The 26,684-nt window shown below is 34.5% G+C and overlaps 1 protein-coding gene and 1 non-coding gene across 2 annotated transcripts in view; both read left to right on the forward strand.

The window, feature by feature from the left end:
- LOC145265495 (paired box protein Pax-6-like) overlaps positions 1-26,684 on the forward strand; it is a 1,005,138-nt gene that overhangs the window by 132,478 nt on the left and 845,976 nt on the right. The window contains exon 3 of the mRNA XM_080121382.1: positions 10,872-10,927. The gene's annotated coding sequence lies outside the window, so the exon portion shown is untranslated. The remainder of the gene's footprint in view (positions 1-10,871; positions 10,928-26,684) is intronic.
- Trnar-acg (transfer RNA arginine (anticodon ACG)) lies at positions 15,248-15,320 on the forward strand. The gene has a single exon. It is a non-coding gene; the product is annotated as a tRNA-Arg (tRNA).

Genomic DNA, 26,684 nt, shown 5'->3' on the forward strand with positions numbered 1-26,684 from the left:
AAAGTAAGCTTTTTACTCCTGAAGGGGAAATTGCATGCGCGGCTTATTTTAGCACGCAGCCTTCCATGCCTAAGTATCGAAATATTAAAAACAAGTCATATGAAGTTGCACCATCCACGTGAAATGATGAAATGAAAACTGCCGAAAAAAGTGACCACCTTTATGAACTTGAGCTCTAGTTTTGTTTTTTTTTTTAATTAATTGGAATGCTAATTGAGACGCACTTAAGTAATTGAACTTTTGTATCAATAATTTTACTAAGAATTCTTCATAATTTTGGTTTCAATTTCGATTATAGCTAATGACACTCCAATAATATATAGTTTTTTAAATAATTTTATCAAGAATTCTCCTAAAGTCTTGGTTTCGGTTTCGGTTTCCAATCAAGCTGATGGCACATTAGTAATCTATTTTTTTATCAAGAATTCTTCCAAAGGTTTGGTTTCCGTTTGGCTAATAGCTGAAGGAAATATATATTTGTGTGTTTGGGATTCGGTTTCGATTCAAGCTGATGAACCCAAGTCATATAGATTTATTGGTGCTAATGCAACGAGTGATCTGCACTATTTTTAAAATCGTATTTCCACGTCTAATTAAAGTTTTATGATATGTTTTCTATTCAATTGTAAGGTTAAAGTACAGAATAGGTACAAAACACCCTCCCCTCCCCATATTAAGAATGGCTTTTTAAATAACGTTATTATTTTAGCACGGATCACTCTCTGCATGAGTACCAATTTATTTTCTACTTTTGAAATCGCAACTTATAATATCTAAAAATCGATAGAACCTTAACTGCATAATAATATATTCGAAATCTGCAAGAATTAAAATATCATATTTAAGCGCGTTTTACTACCTGGCTACGCCGGGCGCCCCTGCTAGCTTTTTCAGTTTTAAAATAGCTACGATAATATCAGAGCGTCTCCATTTACGTCGAATATCTTCAGAATACCAACAATAATACATATGAATAAGTCCTCTGTGGAATTTCCACAGGTCACGCTTGTTATTTATTTATTTATTTATTTTTTTTTTTTTATCGCGGACTATTTTCCTCATCTTTTATTTGCTGTTTTGAAGGTCAGAGGAATAGTTGGCCGAATGGGGATAATAGGGGTGATTCTTTTTTGGGACGCCAGGACGCCAGCACGCCAGAAAGTACGCCACAGGCCAAATTTCATTCCGTCATAAAAACAACTTTATACAGAAAAAAAAAAAATTATTTTTACACTTATCTCGCGAATAGTTGGCCGAATGGGGATAATAGTTCGCAATAAATATTTTTGGTGCTAATGCAGAGGGTGATCCGCGCTATTTTTTTAATCGTATTTCCACGTTTAATTAAAGTTTTTTTTTTTTTTTTTTTTTTTTTTATTCAATTGGTTAAAGTACAGAATAGGAACAAAACACCCTTCCCTCCCCTTGTTAAGAATTTTTTTTTTTTTTTAAATAACGTTATTATTTCAGCACGGATCACTATCTGCATGAGTACCATTTTTTTTTTTTTAAGCTACCATCTACTTATTTATAAAGATGACTATTTTGTTTACCCGGAAAATCTTATTACACACGACTTTCACGTGTACGTCCACGAGATTTGTATATATTTTTATTAAAATAAATAAAATAAAATTCCATTATACTGAATTAAACATGGTTTAAATATGAATCCAAGATAATAATAATAATAATAAAAGCTTATGATGCGCGTAGACGTTTGTTGTTAATAAACACACTTCAATAAACATATTAAAATGCTATTTGATACAGCAGAACGTGTGAACAAACCTTTTGTTGTGGACTAGGCATTTTTTTTACTTATTCCAGATTAAACAAGGCGTATTGACCTGCATCGTTAAACATTAATACAGTTAAAAGAAAAAGAAAAAATACCAGTATAATAATTTTTAAAAGTCGTGTACAGATTTATTGTAAAAATAAATATTTATCTTTAAAGAGAAAAAAAAAATGCACATATCTTTTTAGCTTTTTAAATTCCAAACTATAAGGCATAAATAAACTGTAAAATATATAAATCGCATATTTTACTGGATTTTCCCGGCAATAGATCCTCTCTTTCAATAGAGCTTGTTCCAACGAAAACAACTTTACGGAAAGGACATACAAAGACTTCGACATTTTATGTAATTTCCCGCTGAAATCCTATACACCAGAAGGACTTCCGGTAGTATCTTTTTAAACCTTTTTTTTTTTTTACACAGTGATCGCCACTTATCAAGGCCCGGAAGCCACTCAGGGGTAAGGGTTATTGTAAGTACATAACCCTTATCCCTGAATGGCTTCCGGGCCTTGATAAGTGGTGATCACTGTGTGTGTAAAAAAAAAAAAAAAAAAAAGGTTTAAAAAGATACTACCGGAAGTCCGTCTTGTGTATAGGATTTCAGCGGGAAATTACATAAAATGTCGAAGTCCTAACCTAATCCGTAATATCAACATTTATGTTTTTTATGCAAAAACCCTGTATATATTTTTCTTGCTATTGCAGATATGTTTTTTTTAAGACAGAGAGGGATCCGCTTTTCATTAATTATGCAGATGAGATATTGTGCGATTTTATAGCATTTTCAAGATTGACGCTATTTAGTTTCTAATTCTAATAAATTATTTGATGAAAATAAAGAATAAGTAGAAAAACACCCTCGACTCCTTATGTGTAGAATAGTTTGCTAAATAATATTATTTCAGCACGACGCCTTATTTGCATAATAACGACGTTTATGCAGGTGCATGTGGGTTTACGTCTTTGGCATTCGAACGTGGGATTTATATTAAAAAAAAACGCTTATTACCGTTATCAATTAAAATAAATAAATTAGATAGACTGCATATGTATTATAAAGCCGTGCTGAAATTACTGTATTTTTATTTAGAAAATTATTCCTGAGATTCGCAGGGTCGTTATTTTTAATTGTTCTCTATTTTCACGAAAGAGTTTTATGGACAAAATATACCGTAAAAACATTTAACTTGAAAGCCTTATCTAAATATTGCACTGTCCATATTCTGCATAAGTACCTGTTATTTAGAACTGGGTATTGCCTCGGGCTGACATCTGTTGGAAGCAATTTAAGGAGCGTAAAACCTGTTGATTTAGATTTATAGTTAGTCATAATTTATTAATATATATTGCTACTTATATACACCAATCTAATATATAAAATTCTATATGTCTGTTTGTCTCCATAGTTTCAGTCTCTATCACCGCAGAAACTAAAACTTGCAGAGCGGCGCTAGGGGCATCAAATGATTGTATTTTTTTTTACGGACCGTTCTTTTATGAATCTATAATAGTTTCAAGGAGTCAAAACGAAGTAAAATAGAAAAAAATCGTTATACATTTTGAACATTCATCTTGGGCTATTTTAAATCTTAATCAGTTTATATGGGTGTCACATTGATACAGTGGTAACGTCACCAGCTTTTGAGGCTACAGTTTTTCTGTCGATTTCGATTTTAACTGATAGCACCGAAATACATTTTTCACTTTTTAAATAACGTTTTATAATATGCACTAAATCTGTATAAATTAAAATATCATATTTAAGCGTATTTTACAACCAGGCAAAGCAGGGCGCTCTCCTCCGCTAATATATAGTAAGTTATGAAACTATATATGGCAATTAAGCCTAAGCTTAATTGCCATATATACTTTCATAACTTACTACCTAGCTCTATGTATGTATCACTGAAGATTTACGCATAATCACTGAAGATTTACGCATAAAATTACGCATAAAATAAGATTTACGCATAAAAATGTAATCACTGAAGATTTACGCATAAAAATATAATAACTAAAGATTTACGCATAAAATTATATCTTTTATATTTATGTGATGAAATGACATATCTATAAACACAAAATGAATAGAGGTAATAATAAGTAATTAAATCACATTTAATTATTGGAATCATCATTAGATTCTGCTTCGTATTTTTTTTTGTATATGTTAACATCAGTTCATCAGACACTTTGTTCATGGGACTAACTCTATTAGATATTTTGGGAGGGGGTGTAAGATCTCGTGTCTACGCTAATAAATAAGACGCAATAAACGGCTGGAAGACAACATTCGGCGCGTTATTGCCGAAATGCAACTTAATTAAATTCATAGACTTATTAAAAATAGCATACGTACATAACGCCATATTCGCGGGAGACGCAGAGTAATATGCTCCAAGGCCCTGTTGGTGGGGCATTAGAATACATAGATTGCCCCCCTGCAGAGGGTAAAAGTCCCTCAATGGGGGTCCTGGATATGACCTTAAGCTATATCCAGTGGTGAGGCCCGAGCTTGCGGGCTTTGGGGAGTGTGGAGCCGCCCTTATATACCGTTGCTCCCAGGTCCACTCTGACCTTGAGTGGTAGTCCCAACTATGGGTTAAATAGAAACCGACTTGAAAACAAAAATATATTCTATTAAAAAAATTTTTCTTCAAAATCTTTGGATTCGGCATTAAATAACCCGAAAAGGGTTGATATGCCGTAAAACAAAAACAAACAACCATATTCTCCAAATTATATTAAAATTATACATACCAAAAATAATTTTTTGATATAAACAACAAATTAATATAATAAAAATATTTTTCTGATTTATTTTAATTTAAATTTCGTTCTCTAAAATAAAAAACACACACACACACACACATATATATATTAAAGAGCAATATGGTGAATGAATGACAAAAGTCTATATTCCAAAGTTTATGATTTTGACCTTACAATTTATTCCTTTAATTCAGTTAACATTTGCAAGTCTTGACACAATCTGTTTCGTAACACAACATCAATCACTTAGTTATTATATCAATTAGATAATCTATTATGCCCTTAACTAATCAGAAGAAATAGCAACAATCAATCCATCAAAAGGGAATAAAGTGTGATTTGACATGATTAAAACCCGAGAATTGGAAGAGAAGCTGTAAATATCTTATGTTTCCATTGCATCATTTTGAAAATTCAAGATGGCATAATGTAAACATTTGAATCCCATATGAGTACCTATGAATCCAAATTGTTACTAATCTTAAGACAAGCTAAGCTCTATCTAGTATATTAACACGTACCACAAATTACAAACAGTAGAATCGGATTTATTACAGACACAGTATATTTTCTACAAAGTAGTAACCACTTATCAAGGCCGAAGGTCACTCGAGGGTAAGAGTCAATGAATAATAGGCGGTAGTTTTGTAATCTTTAACAATATACACTGGATAGAATTTGGATTATTTAATGGAACGACTTAACAAGAACTTGTTTAAATTGCACACAAACACGTGTGTGTGTGTGTGTGTGTGTGTGTGTGTGTGTGTGTGAGAGAGAGAGAGACATTGTAGAGTCTATTTGATATGTTCGGGCAACAAGTACGTTCTTATTGTCAAGTACAAGTTCTATTTCAAGGGAATGTCTCTCAAATAAACGATGGCACGCAATGGGCGGAAGTTATTCTATAGGCGGATACAGAGAAATGCGCAAACGACGAAAAATCGCTGACTACGCATTGTAAAGGACGCTGCCTACTGGCTCGGTGCAGCGACTGTTGATGGATGCATAAAATGTGGAGACAATGGCAGTTTCACAGCAACTGCTGTAAAGCACCAATCAAAGAGAAAAAAACAATTTTAGATTAATGTGTTGCTGTAGTCGCATTTTTCGTCCTATTACATGTCTTTGATATGTTTTGGTGTACTTCGTTGGTTATGTTTGGCTCCGTATCGTCTTCACTGTATTGACAATATTTGTTTGTCAGAGTCTATTTTTCGCGTTTTTTCGTGGATTTTTTAGTTCAATTTTTCTTTTCGCATCTTTTATTTAATATCAAATGTGTTTTTCATGTCTCTATATTGCAATTGTTAATTTTTCGTCCTTTTGATTTAAATTATTTTTTTTCGTGTCTCTTAATATGTCAACAGGTTTTCCAATTTCATTTTTATACAAATAGTTTTTACGTATTTTTTTTATTACGTTTCCTATTTAGTACAATAGTTTTTCACGTCTTTTTTATTATAATAGTTTTTGTGGCGTTTATTGTATTTTGTGTCAATTTCAATTGTTTTGTGTCTCTCCATTCTGTTTTGTATCTATTTCAATTGTTTTCTCAGGTCGATTTCAATTTTTTCGTTTCTGTTATTTAAACTTACTGTCACATTTTTTTTTTATTCAATTGAACTTTCGAATATATTTTAGTTATCCTTCACGTCTATTATTTCAATTATTAGTTCGTAATTATCATTTCAACTATTTTCCTTGTTACAGCTATTATAGAAACAATTTACGCGTATTTTATTTCAATTTTTTTAATATCTATTTCAATTTTTTTAATATCTATTTCAATTTTGCGCCTCTATTTATTTCAATTGTTTTTCACATCTCTTTTCTTCACTTTTTTTTCGCGTTTCTCTTTTCATTAATTACATGTCTCTCTTTCTTCAATCATTGATTACAGGTCTCTCTTCCTTAAATCGTTGATTACAGGTCTCTCTTTCTTAAATCGTTGATTACAGGTCTCTCTTTCTTAAATCGTTGATTACAGGTCTCTCTTTCTTAAATCGTTGATTACAGGTCTCTCTTTCTTAAATCGTTGATTACAGGTCTCTCTTTCTTAAATCGTTGATTACAGGTCTCTCTTTCTTAAATCGTTGATTACAGGTCTCTCTTTCTTAAATCGTTGATTACAGGTCTCTCTTTCTTAAATCGTTGATTACAGGTCTCTCTTTCTTAAATCGTTGATTACAGGTCTCTCTTTCTTAAATCGTTGATTACAGGTCTCTCTTTCTTAAATCGTTGATTACAGGTCTCTCTTTCTTAAATCGTTGATTACAGGTCTCTCTTTCTTAAATCGTTGATTACAGGTCTCTCTTTCTTAAATCGTTGATTACAGGTCTCTCTTTCTTAAATCGTTGATTACAGGTCTCTCTTTCTTAAATCGTTGATTACAGGTCTCTCTTTCTTAAATCGTTGATTACAGGTCTCTCTTTCTTAAATCGTTGATTACAGGTCTCTCTTTCTTAAATCGTTGATTACAGGTCTCTCTTTCTTAAATCGTTGATTACAGGTCTCTCTTTCTTAAATCGTTGATTACATGTCTCTCTTTCTTAAATCGTTGATTACATGTCTCTCTTTCTTAAATCGTTGATTACAGGTCTCTCTTTCTTAAATCGTTGATTACAGGTCTCTCTTTCTTAAATCGTTGATTACAGGTCTCTCTTTCTTAAATCGTTGATTACAGGTCTCTCTTTCTTAAATCGTTGATTACAGGTCTCTCTTTCTTAAATCGTTGATTACAGGTCTCTCTTTCTTAAATCGTTGATTACAGGTCTCTCTTTCTTAAATCGTTGATTACAGGTCTCTCTTTCTTAAATCGTTGATTACAGGTCTCTCTTTCTTAAATCGTTGATTACAGGTCTCTCTTTCTTAAATCGTTGATTACAGGTCTCTCTTTCTTAAATCGTTGATTACAGGTCTCTCTTTCTTAAATCGTTGATTACAGGTCTCTCTTTCTTAAATCGTTGATTACAGGTCTCTCTTTCTTAAATCGTTGATTACAGGTCTCTCTTTCTTAAATCGTTGATTACAGGTCTCTCTTTCTTAAATCGTTGATTACAGGTCTCGCTTTCTTAAATCGTTGATTACAGGTCTCGCTTTCTTAAATCGTCGATTACAGGTCTCGCTTTCTTCAATTGTTATTTTACAATTTTTCTTCAATATTTTCACGTCTCTGTTTTAATTGTTTTTTTAACGCCTATTTTGTTTCATTGATTATTTCACGTCTTTTTTTTAATTGTTTTTTTTCTCATGTATTTTTGTTTTTTCTGTCACGCCTTGCTTTTTAATTGTTTTATTTCGTCACGTCTTGGTTTATAATTGTTTTTGTCAAGTGTCGCTTTTTTGACACGTCTTATTTTTTAATGTTTTTGACACGTCTTATTTTTTAATGTTTTTGACACGTCTTATTTTTTAATGTTTTTGACACGTCTTGCTTTTTATTGCTTTTTGACACGTCTTATTTTTTAATGTTTTTGTCACGTCTTGCTTTTTTATTGCTTTTTGTCTGTCACGTTTTGCTTTTTAATTGTTTTTTTTGTCACGTCTCGTTTTTATTTGTTTCTTTCACGTCTCTTTATTTCAGTTGTTTTTCATTCTTCTTTAAATATGTCTGTGGAAGATATAATCACAGAAGGATAGTGGTGTTCCATCCATTTTATAAATGAACCCGTCTTTACCTGACATTAAATTTGAAGATCTAAGCAGTGTTTAAATGAAGAGTTGTGAGTAAGGAGTCGAACATTTCTTACGAATACCGGCTTTAGTTTAGCATTCGGAATAAATAGTCCAGAGGTAATGTTTGCAAATCAAGTTGGTTTACCTATGTCGGATATAAGTGAATAAAAGCCAAACCATTATATATATATTTACAAGTCGGTATTTGTTTAATTTAAAACTGATTTTAAAAGAACAGAGAGTAAAAGAAGAGAAAAGGCCTGAGTGAGTTATGAGCGAGGTGTGTCAGAAACTGACCTTACGAATGCGTGAAAAATATTAAATAATTTGTACCCCCTGTCTTTCCAAGTTTATAACTACTCGAAAAACGTAATTTAAACCCTAATTTTTTCAATTAAAGGAGCAAGGACCAAGATTTCATTTAAAAGAACAATTTTTTTTTGTTTTTTTTTTTAAGGTTTTAAACTTCGGACTTTACAGGTAAATTTCTAAAAACACTTTTTTGTTGTTTTAAATTTGAATATATTATTTATTGATCTTTTAACTTCAATTTGTGATATATAAATCTTTGAGTAAATTAATTATTTACTTTTTAATAGACGCTTCAAAATGGGGGTGGCGTGAATTTAAAAAAAAAACGCTTGTCTAAAATATTATATTCAGTTTATTGGACAGACATAAAATTTCACATTGACACTGAAAATATCGTAAAAATTGAATCAATAGAATTTTTTTTTCTGAGGATTGAACTCAGCACCTTTGGGTAACTGTAAACTTTGATACAACGTCTAGGACTCCAAGATGAGGAAGTCAGTCCGACAATCTCAATCAATTTATTAACGAACTTGCTGATAATATTGTGTCTGTAATGGGTATATTTTATAATGATAATACGCGCTATGACATGCACGAGGGAAGAACGGATGTACACAAATTTAAGACAATAGCAGAATCGTTTGTAAATTACCTCCAGACGGTAGTGGACTGGAATCTTATATGGAAGGTAACATTTAATGCTAGTAAGACTAAACTGCTATCATTTAACGATAAAAAGAAACCGCTTCACTCAACGATATCCATGACAAATAACACCCTACCTAAGAATTCTTCCTTCGAATTCTTCAATTTTGCATTCACCATATATATGGACTTGACAAGTACATTAAAGACATTGCAAAGGCTGTCGCAAATAAGGTGGGTTCCCTCTATCGTACTAGAAAACTATTCACACCTGAAAAAATCCTGTACCTCTATAAGACTACCATTCGCCGATGCATGGAGTATTGTTGCCATATCTGGGCTAATGCACCACTAGTCTGTCCCTCTTGAATAGGGTACAAAAAGGGTATCTAATCTAATAAGTTCCGTTTTGAAAACTAAGCTCCAACCCCTGTCACATCGCTACAATATTGCACCTATGTGTCTGCTTTACAAGTACTTTAATGTTATGCGCTCTGCAGTGCCTTTACCGGGTAATGCCTACGGAGCTACCCAGACACATTTTACGGGTTAGAATGCCCCTTCTCGGTGGTACTGACTTCAGAATCCGACTTTCCGACTCTGATGCCTAAGTTCTTGCAGTGGGAAAGAACTAAACAAAATTTGGCACTCAAACGTATTTAATAAATATTTTTATTTCAAAATTGAAACAAAGCTTATGACACGGAAAACACACATCTGAATATCATATCAGGTGCGCCAATCGTATTCTTCGGGCATTTGAATATATCGCCGCAGACAAACAACACGCGGACTACTGACTTTTCTTTCATCTACCATCATGGCAAGGTAAAAAAGAAAAAGAAAGAGCAAAATTCTGAAGAAAGTGCCTATCTCTGAAATAGTAAATTTAAACGAATAAATATTTGTTTATTTTATAAAATATTGCGTTGTAATTTGGCTTAAAAATATGACATACATATCGATACATATATCCTTGAAGCATTATTATTTCTGATATACATCAATGACCACGCTGATAATATTGTGATCGAGATGAGTATAATTGCTGCTGTGACAACGCTCGATAACATGCATGAGGGAAACCAACCGAGAGCTCTTTTTATTATCCTCGTTGTTCCCTTAAGTGCAATTGAGAGAGAGAGAGAGAGAGAGAGAGAGAGAGAGAGAGAGAGATACGCCGCGTTACATAAGATTCGTTACGAAATTACACAATATTTTATTTACAAACTATCGGGAGACGGTCTTGCCTGGTCGTAAAATACGCTTAATATATTTTAATTCATGCAGATTTCGTATTATAAAATAACCAATTTTCTATTAAATATTATTTTGTGCAGTATATAGATCATAGAACTCTCTACAGAAAGATAAAGATTTTAAATGAAACTAATTCAAGCTATGAATTTGCGCATGAGCAAAAGTAACAGAGATGTTAGCAACTTGAAATGAACATTTTGTATTTCCGCTGTCCAATATATCTCAGTGTTCTTCATTAATCCAAACAAAGATTTTACTCGTTGTAAACAATCTTTAGTGTGTGATTACCATTTCTTATTTTTCAGTTTTATGATTCTAGTATTTTAAAAGTTAATCGGTTAAATATTTTACACACTATATAGATTATGTGTTATGTATATTTTTTGGTTAATTTCAGGTAGACAAACTGGTATATTTTTCGTGAACCTTTTTATAACGGCCATATTTTCGAGGGTAAGTGTTTTTTTTGTTTATTTTTAGTTATTTTTTTTTTTCATTTTCATTTTATGCTTTTTAAGTTTAAGATAAATGAGATATTAATCGTTTGTAGACAGAATCACTCAGACGCTTATGTTCCTATTTACAATGCCTCCCCACTGGACAGATCTAGACGCCAGGGTCATTTTCTAACGTGGAGAAAAGGAACAAAAATAAAAATTGTCTCAGTCGCGAAGGACTTCTCCTCCACTGACAGAACAAGAAATCGAAGTGTCGCATCTGAGCCACAGATACTACGCTTTGATCTGGTCCCGAAGGCCAACGCTTATGTCAATGCAAAAAAAAATTCTTCTTGGCCTTTGGGTCAAGATCAAGAGTGGAATTTGACAAGAGGTGGGTGCACAGCACTAGTCTGTGCATCCGTCGAGGAGCCAAATTTCAATACGTGTTCCCTCCTTAAGCATGGCACGGGCGGTGCTGGGGCCTTCGGAACCCATCCCGTTTAGGTTCTAGCTAAGTCATTTTAAGAAGACTCTTGACTGGTGGTACAAATGAGATCCTGTTCCTGATTTTATTTTTTAGTACTTGAGAACCTCTGAATCTGCCCATCCCCTTTGTGCCACATCCTTGTTTTTTCAACATCCCCGGCCACTCCCCTACTCAGAGGTCACCTTCCAACCCCCTCCACCCGTTGCTTTGTTTTCTCCCACTTCCATTAAGGTATTTTCCCTAATCCCCATTAGGGATCGCTCTGCTTGTTTTCGGTTCCCCGGAAAACAGTGGGGGGTCTAGTCACCTAGATTAGTATAGGAGGCCTCACTAACAACCCAGTAGGATTTATTTTTTGTTTTTGATATGAACACTTTTGATTAGTTTTTCCCCACTCCACGAACAATCTTTCTCTTAATTCAAAAACTTTTTTTATTTTCTAACTAGCGGGGGTACCCGGCGTTGCCCGAGTGTTTGTTTCCGGGACGGGGGGGAAGTTTTAAAAAATGTTATGGTAGGTAAGTAGGAAGGATCAAACACGGAGTCATGAGTAAAAGTAGGAAAATAAAGTGTGAAAAAAAAAAAAAATCTGCAACGTTAACAGTTCGGCCACCAAGAAATGTCCATTCCAGTTGTTTAGGAAAAAAAAAAAAAACGACTACGGTAGGTCGGCGCGAACGTGAAAATATAATGTGAATTGTCCAGCACGCTAACCACTGCGCCACAGAGCACTGCAGTTTAGTTAGTGATTTTAAATAACTTCACATGAAAGAACTACGAAGCCAAACAGGTGTTCTCTTCTCAACTGTTCCTTGTGAACGATCCCCAAACGGTGTTAAGTGGTGGCAGGGGGAGGAGGAATTTAGTAGAGAGAAACTATTTTACCACTTCCATTGATCTTAACCGATTTTGGCCGTGACTTCTCAGCAGAAAAAGTATAGAAATCTAAGATTATCGAGGAATTTGAGTAATAATAAGCCTATAACACACCTCAGATATTGTTCTGCCGTTTGTGCATATTATATTTGCATGAAATATCTTGATTTTTAATCTTATTAATGTCAAAATCAGACGGGAAAAATGAGTTCATTTTATTTATATAGAGATGAAATTGAATTTTATTTTTTCAAACATGCACACACACACACACAAAATTAAAAAAAAAAGCATACACAAACACACAGACAACTGTTTATAAATTGTAAATATGTTTTTAACTCTTAAACGCTGGGGATTTATTAGTTAGATTAAGATCCATAGAGTGAATGAGGTATTTTGGTAAATGTTGCCAGTCAAGAGTAAGACTCCAAAGTCTACATTTATTACTTTTAATCACTGTAGTCACAAAGACCCTGAACCCTCCCCTCACCAATCTCTTGTAGGGCCTTGTGCCTAATTTTGTTGTTTAAAAATATTTTGTTTTTTTACTTAATTGTATTTTCAAAATTTTTAAAAGCAATAAAATATATAAACAAGATCAAAGGGTAGTATATGTTCCGGCAGATACTGCAAGCGAGGACCATATGTCTCCCTTTTAGCTCTGTTCAGACCTCCAGGGACACTCACTTCAACCAAGGTAGCAACTCTCTCTGACTTATTCCATATAACTATGTCAGGTTTCACAGCAGCATTTTCAATGAAGATGGTTGCAGGGATTACATGGTCGTAATAATGGGCGCGACTATGTCTGATAGCGATAAAATAAGCTAGTGTGTACGACATAATCCCGTTGATGCACACTGGTTCCCGCCGTCTCACCGAAGTTAAGCAATGTTGAACATGGTCAGTACGAAATGGGTGACCATTTGGGACTTCTAGGTGATGTACATGCTTTCTGCTCATCTCGGCATTGTTTCTAGTCGTCCTAGACTTCTTGCCAACAGTGCTTCAAACATTACCGATTCAGGAGAGATGTGGTTAAGTATTGCGCGACCCTTGCTTCACAATTACACGCACAGTTACCCCTACATGCTGTATCCTTTGTCTTTCGAGACTGACTGGAGGCATCAAGCATCAAAGCGAGCCCCAATCTTCATAAGGGTCGAACTAAGCACATGTGGTAGTGATACGAATTTGGAAAATAAACCGATTTCTACGAAAAATAACGGAGAGCTGGGGGTGTAGTATGAGGATTAAAATGTCAAGGTAGACTGAGATCAAAGATTCGTCAGCAGACGGATATCGAGGTAGTGGAGGAAACGAAGTTTGGAGAGCAGTTTGCTGTTAGAACGTCGCGCGAGGCGAGAGCCAGGGTATAAGAGAGACGGCGAGAGCCAGGGTATAAGAGAGACGGCAAGAGCCAGGGTATAAGAGAGACGGCAAGAGCCAGGGTATAAGAGAGACGGCAAGAGCCAGGGTATAAGAGAGACGGCAAGAGCCAGGGTATAAGAGAGACGGCAAGAGCCAGGGTATAAGAGAGACGGCAAGAGCCAAGGTGTAAGAGAGACTGTGAGAGCGAGATTGTGGGAGAGACCGCGAGATTGTGGACTAGACTGCGAGGGTGTGAGACAGAGGGCGAGGGTGTGGGAGAGACTGTGAGGGTGTGTGAGAAACTGAGAGTGAGGGTGTGTGAGAGACTGCGAGGGTGTGGGAGAGACTGTGAGAAACTGAGAGCGAGATGGTGGGAGAGACTGCGAGGGTGTGTGAGAGACTGCGAAAGCAAGGGCATGGGAGAGACTGTTAGAGCGAAGGTGTGGGAGAAACGGCAACAGCTAGGATGTGGGAGAACGACGGTGTGTGAGAGACGCCGAGGGTGCTGGAGAGACTGCGAGAGCGAGAGTGCTGGAGAGACGGCGAGAGCTAAAGTATAAAAGCTCACCTTCTCTCTCTCTCTCTCTCTCTCTCTCTCTCTCTTTTCCGAGCTCTTATTTGTTTGCCTTCTCTTTGTCCTTGTGTCGGACATGGACGAGGGTAGAGGGGATAGCTATTTGTCTCGCTTCGTTTCGCAAAACCCATTTCGCTTTCTGTATCTTTTTGACATAAGCTTTTACGCTTAAACTTTTCCATAAACTGTACTTGTTTCTCCTTTGTGTGTGTTTTTTTTCTTCTGTTTTATTTTGATCTTGTCAACTGCTCCTCTTTCTTTCCACATCAAAGGGCACATTTTCATGTGTGTAGCCAAACGTTTCCGTTTCGTTTATTTGCACACTCGAATCTGACTTTTTCTTGTTTCCCATTAACGTAGGAGTCTTGCAACTTTCTTCTCCTTGATAGATTACGTGATTTTCGTTTTTGTGAGAATTTTTTTTTCTATTTACACAAATTGATTTCAACCACTAGATTATTGTGGTTTTATGTGGAAACATTCTCATCTGTTTATATTAGTTAAATCAGGTCTCCAAGAATTCGCCATATCTTGGAATCAGTTTTTACTATTTTTATTGTTTATTGCAGTTTTCTTGTCGATTAGATCCAAGTAGCCATAACATTTTATTTAAATATCTAGTGCACACTGTCCCTTAAAAACTACGGGAAGTGTGTGTGTGTGTGTGTGTGTGTGTGGGTGTGTGGGTGTGTGTGTGTTTGTGTGTGTGTGTGTGTTTGTGTGAGTGTATGTTTGTGTGTGTGTGTGTGTTATCTACACTATTAATAAAATTCTAAATGCCCAATAACCCCGTGAACGGATGCACCGAATAGAAAAAAAATATTTTTTCCCCTGAAAGGTGTGAGTACCTAGATTGTCCTTTTCTATATATAGTTCGTAACGAACAACGCCGAGTCAGACAAAAAGCCCGAAATAAGGATTTTGGGTCCGTTTCGTTTTTGTCGAAAAAGTTGCCTGCTCATGTCAATGGAATGTAGCACTATCTGTATACAGTCGCGGTAACATATTTCGGCATACGGACAGGACTTGTGGCGCAATGGATAACGCGCCTAACTACGGATCAGAAGATTCCAGGTTCGAATCCTGGCAAGTTCGTAATAATTTTAACCATCATTTTATCCAACGTTTACTCATTATCCTTACTTTTAGTTAAGGTATTTTAGTTTTTTTTTTACAGTGATTTTGTTTATTGCATATGGAAATTTCCTATTCTCAGAGTCCACATGGTAAGCGTTGATGGTAAGACGATGTTGAGTGTACTCGATGTTGTGTTTGACTCAGTGTTGTGTGTGTTGATGCGGCGCAGCCGCTAGTCTATAATAAAAATTTCACCCGTCTGTTTAAATGTATGTATGACAAATGGGCTAAATCATTAATTTCTTCACCCACAACTGGGCACATTTCTACAAAGAGGGGGTCGCTTTTATCTGTCGATATTTTCGAAAGGCATACCCTCTTTTCGATTGACTTACTTTAATTTGAACCTTCGCCGGTTTGGCGATGAACGCAACGACAAAGACGTCAGATTATGTATGTTTTTTTACGTTCTTTTCCTCTTTCGCGGTACAGGTTCGAGCCTGCCTACCTACTGCCACTTTTTTTTTTTTTTTGCTTAACACATACTTCAAACACCCGGGCAACGCCGAGCACCCCGGCTAGAATTATATTAAATGAAAGATGAGGAATAAGTTATATAATTGAATATATCATCAGAATAACAAGGAAAATTTAATGGGAAATTAAAAACAACACCTCTTCAGGCCATGACATTTCAAATCTAAATTCTTATCAGAAGAGGAGACCGACCATAATTATACAAAATGGAAATACAGAAATAAATGGCTTAATGACGAAATGAGAATGAAGAAATAGGATAATATGGTAAATAGTAATTACAAGTAGGCATAATATATAAGGTTAAGTCAGAAGGGTAGTATATATGTAGGTAATATTTTAAACAATATAGGTGACTCTGACATAATTGGGATCATTAAAGAAGAACCAATAATAAAATTAGAAAGGAAAAAAATAGGATCGATATAAAAAAGTGGAGAAAGAAGGGGAGGAGATAGAAACAGTAAACAGGGAATACTTAAATACATATATAAATAGATAAAAATGTTTAATATTTTTTTGGTATTCTTGATAGTGTTGAGCTTTTCTTATATTGATAAGTTTTTGATTTACTCTTTTTTTTCTACATGGTAGTCACCACTTATCAAGGCCCGGAAGTCACTCGGAGATAGGTCATTGCGTGTACAGTAATCAATGGGACAATATCGGAGTAATCGTTAGTAATGGAGATTTAATAAAGTGTCTTACTTAAGGGGGCGGTTTATCAGGAATTTTGTTTATGTTGGACTTGAATACATCCAAGTTGTAGTCTAAGAAAGAAGCTTTTTTAATGGAATCTACGTTTTTATTTGAGCACAGATAAAGAATGGGAAAAATTAATGACAGTGGTTTCAGCTAGACGGGTGTTTTTTTTTTGTTAAATATTGGAGAGGGGGACCAGAGGTTGGAGCTCAGACGAGCACTTGCTATGGAAATAAGGATATAACAAATACAGGCTCGCAACGTCTCTTCTGTGGGAAAGAGGTTGCAGGGAAGAGAAAAGTGCATCCCCACTGGGCTATGAACTCTATTTTGTACTCTGTCAACGGAGAATAGGCTGTTTTAGCAGCTCCTGCCCAGATGTGGCAGAAGTACTCCATCCTTGGACGTACTTGGCTTTTATATTGATGACATAATTATTATTTTATCATTATATGTATAAGGGGCTACTTCAGTTTTAACAGACTATGGATACCAACGAAGGGGTGCCTGCGCGTGAAATTTTTGTGGCAGGAGGTGCGCAATCTCAAACCACAGCTCTCCTGAGTCGATATTGTTAAATACCAGTGGCATTGAAGTGTATATACAGGACGACTATAAACAAATGCCGAGATAAGCGGAGAACACATACAGCGCCTAGAATTCCCAAATAGGCATATAGCTGATACTAATCAGGCTCAACGTTGCTTAACTTCGGTTCTCAGATAACCGGTGTGTTAACGCGATTTTATATATATATATATATATATATATATATATATATATATATATATATATATATATATATATATATATATCATTAGTTTTCTGAACAACAGTTTAAGTTTCTGATTTATTTAGATGATGGTTGATTTTACGCATCATGTTGGTAATTTGGACTACTCTTCTCCAATGGTGTACTGTTCCGTCAACGTTTCAATAGATGTAATGACCGAGCTTTAGACAATGGTTCTTATTGTTGCATTGTCAAATGCTATTTTCTAACGATACTTAGTTGTTCGAATTCACGATGTGTGTTTTTGTGAAACTAAAGAAGCGCGAGCGTTTTCTGCTTTTGCATTAATCTGACTTCCTGCCGATATTTCTATCCGACTAGTTTAGATTAAGATTAGTAGTAGTAGTAGTAGTAGTAGTAGTAATAATAATAATAATAATCATTATATGAATATATACGTACTATCTAGATGGATTAGATTACAGGATTAACCTGAAACAAAGGTTACATTGGCGAAACGTTGTAAGAATAATAATCATAATAAAAAAAAACATAAACCGGAACATTCCAAATTATATACCTTATTGTCACCTGGAAAAATTCAGCCTTGTACCAAATTGGTGCGGATTCGAATTAATATGAAAATGGAAACTACACGACACTTTGTTCCATGAACGAGTCACAAGTTTTGAATTCAAAATGCTGTAATTTGTCGGAGAAAAGTTGATAAACATCCTAATACTTTAAAATACCTCTCTCTTGATGGCACATTAGCGGTGAGGATACCTGTCGTCTTTTGAGTTTTAGAGTGTCCGAGAATCCCTGGCCTCGCTTTGAAATGTCTTCTACAGTGATGACCAAAAGTTCATTTTCTATTCGAACAGTTGTCACGAAGGTGTTTTTCGCTTCCACCACTTCTTTTCTCTTCTCTTCGAGGTTCGCACCTCGGTTGGCCTCGTAGGGGGCTGTCCTTCTGACGATCGTCTGCCTCCAAATTGGCCTGTTCTTGGTCTAATATTAACCGCCAGTGTCAAGATTCATCTTCAAAAAATCGGAGATTTCTGTGAATAATACAAGATGAATATAGTAGTCAAATTACAAATGATACGTATTAAAAAATTCAAATAAAAATCCCAGACTATATTAAATCAGCACTGGACCAAATTAAAACAAAACTGAAAACTGGAGGCTCTTTTCGCTTCACAAACGCACTACACGCTTTGAATTTTAACAAATGTAGTTCGTTGGAAAAAAAAAAAAAAACTTTATTTTCATCATACGAACATTCGACACCTGAAGAAGGTCAGAGGGTATATCAGTCGAAAGCTTTTAGAATAACAACCAAGGTGAGTAGTCTGAACAACATAATACAAACAATCGTTTACATTTTGTACTAGGCAGTCACCACTTATCAAGAACAAAAAGCCACTCAAAAATAAGTGTTAATGATTGTCAAGTTGTAGTGTAGTAATCATTTATGGTGTAGATTTGATAGCATTTTGATTATTTAAGAAAACGACGCAGAAAGAATGTGTTTACATTAGACTGTAAGGCTACATATTGTAATCGGTCGGGATTCAGGCGAGTGGAACAGTACTCCACAGACGGACAGTTCTAGGAAAGAAAATTTATTTATGAAATCTTCGTTTTAATTCAAGATAGAGTAGGGAAAATTATTGATAATTGTTGTAACTCGTCGAGTGTTCTTATGAAACTTTGGTAAGAGGGGATCATTTTGTAGAATGTATGATTTCTTCCCGAATTCATTTTAATCGATCGGATTTTATAGAGTGGATTCCTTCTTTCGTAAGAAAAGATACTTTTGACATGTGTCTGATTTTTTTTTTCTGTCTGAGGCTTCTGATAATTATTTCTCTAGAATACAAGTCGAGAATACGTTCTTGAAAAGCAGTCGAACAGATTTCATTTGTTAAACTATTATATATTTCTTTAAGATTCTTAGAAGTTCGATTATAGTTTTGTTGGTTCCGAGCAGTGCCGGAAAATAAAGTAGTCGATAATTATTATTATTATTGTGTTTCGTATGTGTAAATGCGATATAACCTAAAAGAGGTATTTTAGAATCAAATTCATAAACAACTAGCCTGGGTGTTTGGGGGGGTGAGCAAAAACAAAAAGTCGTAGTAAGCAGACAGGCTGTAACCCATACCGTGAAGGAGGAAAATAACGTGAAAAAAGAATGTGGCGTCTTTGCCGTTGCGTCTATCGCCAAACTGAAAGTGGCGAAGGTTTAAATTAAGGCTAGTCTATCGAAAAGAGGAAATAACTTTCAAAAATATCGACGAAAAAAGCGACCCCTCCTTGTAGAAAAGATCCCGGTTGAGTATGAAGGAAGTAATGTTTTTAACCAATTCCTCGATATTTCTCGTCCGAAGAGTCGTGCTTCAAAACGATACCGATGTCGTGAAAATCTGTTGCTTCTGTCAAAAGTTTAGGCAGACATACAAACATACATACATAATACATTTAAACACAGGTGAGATTTACATAATAGTTAACTTTAGCCATGTCAACTTTATAAAATGGGATTTTATTATAAAATTATATGTTCAATTGGAAAGGGAATTTGTAATCAAGAGGCCGGTTTGGCATGTGGTAATAATAGCAATTGGATGATGTGAGAACCTTCAAGTGATGACGTAATACATTTCAAAGTTTTAGATATAGACGCTGGGGGTTTAGTTAGTTGGGTTGAAGATTCGAGTATCGGCCTTTAGCCGTGCCGGACATAGAATGAAGTAGTCCATTCTATATGAGTTGTGGGGGGGCATCAACAGTACGACAACGGTCAAATTGCAACCACAGAAGAATTAATAAAGCAATAAAAAATAAACAAAATTATGAAATTAACAAAATAGTCCGGCGCTGTTAAAAAATAAACGATGACACAGCGAAAAAAGTAAGCTCTTTGTTGAATATATAAGTCCTTCCACACACACGAAACAAAAACGAGACGTTATATATACCGAGAATTTTTGTTATGCAAACGTATAAAAACATGCAGTATATTTTATATATACGCGATTTACCCCTCACCTTCCCCCAAGTGATACAGATCCACAATATTATAGTCTTTCTTGGAGAGTCTTAGAAGGTTCAGATTCGTAAGTCTTGTCTGTTCTGTTTGATGAAGAGTTAGCAAAAGGTTAACTGTCTAATTTGCTTCCATCTTAGCACTGAATAGTACATAACAGTACAATTCTAGTATGATTTAAAAAATTTTAACCTATTCTGGTATTAGATGCGTAGCATTAATGTTAATATGTATAAAACTCTGTACATTATGCAAGCTTGTTTGGATAATGTACAGAGTTTTGCTTACTTGAATAGTGTGTGATATATATGTGTGCATGTACGTAAGTAGGTGTGTATATAAGAATACGTGTGTAGGTACGTGCGTATGTATATATCTGTATATGTACGTACGTATGTATGTATATATCTGTATATGTACGTACGTATGTATGTATATATCTGTATATGTACGTACGTATGTATGTATATATCTGTATATGTACGTACGTATGTATGTATATATCTGTATATGTACGTACGTATGTATGTATATATCTGTATATGTACGTACGTATGTATGTATATATCTGCGTGTATGTACGTACGTATGTATGTATATATCTGCGTGTATGTACGTACGTACGTATGTATGTATATATCTGCGTGTATGTACGTACGTACGTATGTATGTATATATCTGCGTGTATGTACGTACGTATGTATGTATATATCTGCGTGTATGTACGTACGTATGTATATATCTGCGTGTATGTACGTACGTATGTATGTATCTGTGTGCGTATGTACGTACGTATGTGTGTATCTGTGTGCGTATGTACGTATGTATGTATCTGTGTGCATATGTATGTACGTGTGTATATATCTGTGTACGTATGTGTGTGCATATATATGCGTGTGTGTATGTACGTATGTATATATATGTGTGTGTGTATGTACGTGTGTATATATATATATATTTGTGTGTATGTATATATATACATATATATATTTGTGTGTATGTATATATATTTGTGTGCATGTATATGTGTGTGTATGTACGTATATATATGTGTGTATGTACGTATATATATATGTGTGTATGTACGTATATATATGTGTGTATGTACGTATATATATGTGTATGTACGTATATATATATGTGTATGTACGTATATATATATGTGTATGTACGTATATATATATGTGTGTGTATGTACGTATATATATATATGTGTATGTACGTATATATATATATATATATGTGTGTATGTACGTATATATATATATATATGTGTGTATGTACGTATATATATATATGTGTATGTACGTATATATATATATGTGTGTGTATGTACGTATATATATATATGTGTGTATGTACGTATATATATATGTGTGTGTATGTACGTATATATATATATATATATGTGTGTATGTACGTATATATATATATATATATATGTGTGTATGTACCTATATATATATGTGTGTGTATGTACGTATATATATATATGTGTGTGTATGTACGTATATATATATATATATATGTGTGTGTATGTACGTATATATATATATGTGTGTGTATGTACGTATATATATATATGTGTGTGTATGTACGTATATATATATGTGTGTATGTACGTATATATGTGTGTGTATGTACGTATATATGTGTGTGTATGTACGTATATATGTGTGTGTATGTACGTATATATATGTGTGTGTATGTACGTATATATATGTGTGTGTATGTACGTATATATATGTGTGTGTATGTACGTATATATATGTGTGTGTGTATGTACGTATATATATGTGTGTGTATGTACGTATATATGTGTGTGTATGTACGTATATATGTGTGTGTATGTACGTATATATATGTGTGTGTATGTACGTATATATATGTGTGTGTATGTACGTATATATATGTGTGTGTATGTACGTATATATATGTGTGTGTATGTACGTATATATATGCGTGTGTATGTACGTATATATATGCGTGTGTATGTACGTATATATATATGCGTGTGTATGTACGTATATATATGCGTGTGTATGTACGTATATATATGTGTGTGTATGTACGTATATATATGTGTGTGTATGTACGTATATATATATGTGTGTGTATGTACGTATATATATATGTGTGTATGTACGTATATATATGTGTGTATGTACGTATATATATGTGTGTATGTACGTATATATATGTGTGTATGTACGTATATATATATATGTGTGTGTGTATGCACGTATATATATATGTGTGTGTATGCACGTATATATATGTGTATGTGTTTTTTGTACGTATATATATGTGTGTGTGTGTATGTACGTATATATATGTGTGTGTGTGTATGTACGTATATATATATGTGTGTGTGTATGTACGTATGTATATATGTTTGTGTGTAGGTACGCATGTGTCTTTGTATGGATATGTGTATGTACGTATTTATGTATATATATATATATATATATATATATATATATATATATATATATATATATATATATATATATATATATATATATATATATATGAGGGGGTATGTATGTATGTGTGTGTGTGTATCCTGTAGCTGATCTAAAATACATAGCAATCGGTATATTCAATACGTAATTATAAAAAGAAATGAAGAAATGATTATAAACACAGTGTATATTACATATACAAATAAATCCGGGCGTATACTATTATGATATGCGATAAATCATAGTGACTAATTACCACCGAATTTTTATTTCTTTAGGATGAAAAGAAAATTTTCGGATATGTTTACGCTTAAAGACGTGATGAAAAAAAACGTTCTCGCGAAATCGTTTAAAGACGTGTCTCGATGTATTTTGGGGTGGTCTTTGCGGGCGGTAAGTTTGGTTTTCTAAGTGAATTTTATTGACGGAGCAATAGGACAGCTATGAAAGGTATTAGTTGAATTAATTTGCTCTACCGGGGGACTCATTTACTCAGCTTATTCAAAATGTAATGTTTGCAAAAACAATGCTAGATTGATTTATATACTATGCTTCTAAAGCCAACCATAAAGTTATTGCACAGCATTTACACTGTTTTTTAAAATCCGAAATGTAACTGTGCATTCACGCACTGTGTAAAAATTCGAATTATTTTCATTATTCTGACTACTATCCTCATATTGTTTGTTATTCTAAAAACGTCTTGGTTGATGTAACCTCCGACCTTCAAACATTGAAAGTTATACAGAATTTAAACTACAAACCCTTCTGTTTTCCCTGTGCCTAAATTTTATTGTTACATTACCCTAATATGAACGGCCCCTATCTAAAGTAGTGCATGCGTTTCGTGTTTGTTTGTAACGTGTCCTTAATGTGTTACTAATGTTTTTAGTGCTTCTTCAGTTTCTGAACCGTGCGCGTCTATTTATGTTGTGTGATGTATATATACACGTTTTATGTTCCATGATCGTCTGAATTTGTATGTGTGTGTGTGGGGGGGTTGTCATATATCCGACATAGGTTATAGTCACTAGTCCATCTGGAAGTCATCTTCTTGGCCTGGCTGGAATCTGTTGGACAAAGACATTCACTCAAAGGCGATAATTGGCTTTATTTTTTAATTTTTTTATTCACTTTACCAGATGTCGACGCAGATGAACATGGACAGTGAGTTCTTTTCTTGTGGTCTTTAACAGACTCCATTTAAAGACACGTCACCCCCCCCCAAGAGGGTGAGGAGACAATCCTTAACCCAAGTTCCAACTCCAACTCATCTCCAGCAAACCTGATCCACGTGACTCACGCGTTGTTCCGATCAGCTGATAAGATCTTCCGGTAAACGTGTCTGTGATCAAGCTTTGTTATATTTTGATAGGTTTTATGAACACATCATCATACCCATCTCTTGTCTACCTCTCCAGTTGGATAGCTAGATAGATCGAGATGGGCAGATAGATAGATCGATAGATAGATAAATAGTTACACATTTCGATGGATAACTTATTCTCTTCCACCTATTCCATAACAATTAGCCTCACCTTTTTTTGTCCGAAACCTATCTCTTACAGACGTGATGTTGCTAGTATTTTTTAATAACTACTAACAGGAGGCGCCAGGTATTATCGGTTGTCTAATACGCTTAAATATTTTAATTCATGCAGATTTTTTTTATTTATTATTCAAAGTCAAATCGTTATAGAATATTATATAATGCATCATATATAGTACCGATTTAAAACGGAAAAAAAGATGACTTGAGTGCCATCAGTTGGACTGAAACCAAAACATCTCGCGCCCCAGCTGCGTTCTCTATCGTTTGACGAAACCTGACAGACAAATAATAGTTTTAAAATTAGAACACTTTCAGCTATTGTTAGATTAGTTTGCGCATGCGTTAAACTATCTATATATCTGTGAAAGTGTCTGTCTGTCTGTGTGTCTGTGTATCTGTGTGTCTGTGTGTGTGTACATTTCCCTACGCAATAACTCTGTCAATTTTAAGTCTACAGACTCGGAATTCGAGATACCAGGTACTGAGATTTGGGAAAATCGATGTGATCGGTTTTGGGCAAGAAATTTGGCGATTAAAAGGTCAAAGTTCAACGATTTTACCTTTGAGAACTATACCAAACTCCTCCGACAATTTTGGGTCTAAACACTTGAAATTTTAGATATACGTTCTTAGGACATCGATCTAACTTAATAACTTAATTTAAGCACAAAGCAATAAGTTTTAAGGAGTCATAATAGGGGTAAAATTTTTAAAAATTGACCTTTTTTTTTGCTCAACATACATTTCCAAATACTCGGGCAACGTCGGGCGCCCATGCTAGTATATCTATAAAAGTGAAAGTGCCTGCCTGTGTGTGTATCTTTGTATCTGCGTGTCTGTGTGTACATTTCCCTACGCAATAACTCTGTCAATTTTAACCCTGGACCTTGATAAGTGGTGACTTTAAAAAAGTAACAACATACTGAATTTTCAAGAGTCTACGACAATTTTAAATGCTTGCACAAAAAGTTCGGAGACTTAATTAAAACGCCTCGTATATCTCAACTATCACATATGCCTCCATTTTTTACATGATCTTACATATTTTATATCTTAATGCTCGGAATACAAGAAAAGAAACTCATTTAACGTTTGTCGTTTAACAAACACATTTTCTTGCGGTAACGAAATCGTCTTCAGATAACCGGAAGAATAAAATCGCATGGTCAACTTCTTAACCTATTTATGTAATTTTTCTCTTTATTTCATTATCAAAATCTTTTGTAAATATAATATCACTCACTAAACAAGCGTGCAACTTACACAGATTGAAAAATATAGGTAATGAACAACTCGTTTGATATAGCTGATGTATTTCTGGATACTGCACAAAGTAGTTTTTGAACATAAAAGCTAATAACACTCGGCAATAATTCGTATTCTTCTCCAGGGTTGCCAGGTTAGTCTTTTCCTAGCCAAATTTTGTGAATGTGACACTTTTGATGCAGTTTGGCTTTAAAACATATATTTGTCCTTTTAGTCTGGGATATCGGCATTGCCCCGGTGTTTGGAGGTGTGTGTTGACCCCCCCCCAAAAAAAAAGTAGTAGTGGTAGGCACGCAGGCTTGAACCCATACCGCGAAGGGGAAAAGGAACGTAAACAAACAAAAAAAAGTGATGTCTTTGTTGTTGTGCCTATCAACAATCAGGAAGTGACGTAAGTTTAAATTAAGGCTAGTCAATCGAAATGAGGGGAAGGCTTTCGAAAATATCGGCGAGAAAAGCGACCCTCCCTGTAGAAAAGTGCCCAGTTGAAGTTGAAGGAATTAATATTCTTAGCAAATTTTTCGATCTTTGTCGTCCTAAGGCTCGAGCTTCAAAACGATACCGATCTCTCGTGAAAACTCGTCACCTCTGTCGAAAGTTTTAGGCAGACATACAAACATACATACATACATTAAAACTGACAGGTGAGATTTATATTATAGATGTGTCTTCAATTTCGGGATTTTTCATGATTTTTCTTTTACAAAAATAGTTACTTGAATACTGGAATGTCATAATAACGGGATTTGACTGCCACTAATTACTACAAGAGTGACGTACAGGCTAATTATTATTCTAATAATATTCGAAAACGAGGCTATACCTAAGAGAGGTCGCTTTTATATTCTGGTTCAAGGTGTCCATATCTTTTTCAAAGCCAAATTTCGCAAGTTTTGCCTTCTGAAGCTGTTTTCCTTTCCAAAATTGTATTTGGCCTTTTTCAAGTGTAAAATATGAGTAACTAAGGGGAAAACAATCAGAATATCATATTAAATAGTAAAATCATTTCGAAAATGCTTTTGCATTTATAAGATAAAGTATTAATTTCTACTATTTATTAAATATTTTTTAA

This window comes from Euprymna scolopes, chromosome 40 (assembly GCF_053919585.1).
Source record: "Euprymna scolopes isolate OS-2025 chromosome 40, ASM5391958v1, whole genome shotgun sequence".
In the NCBI taxonomy this organism is placed as follows: Eukaryota; Metazoa; Mollusca; class Cephalopoda; order Sepiida; family Sepiolidae; genus Euprymna; species Euprymna scolopes.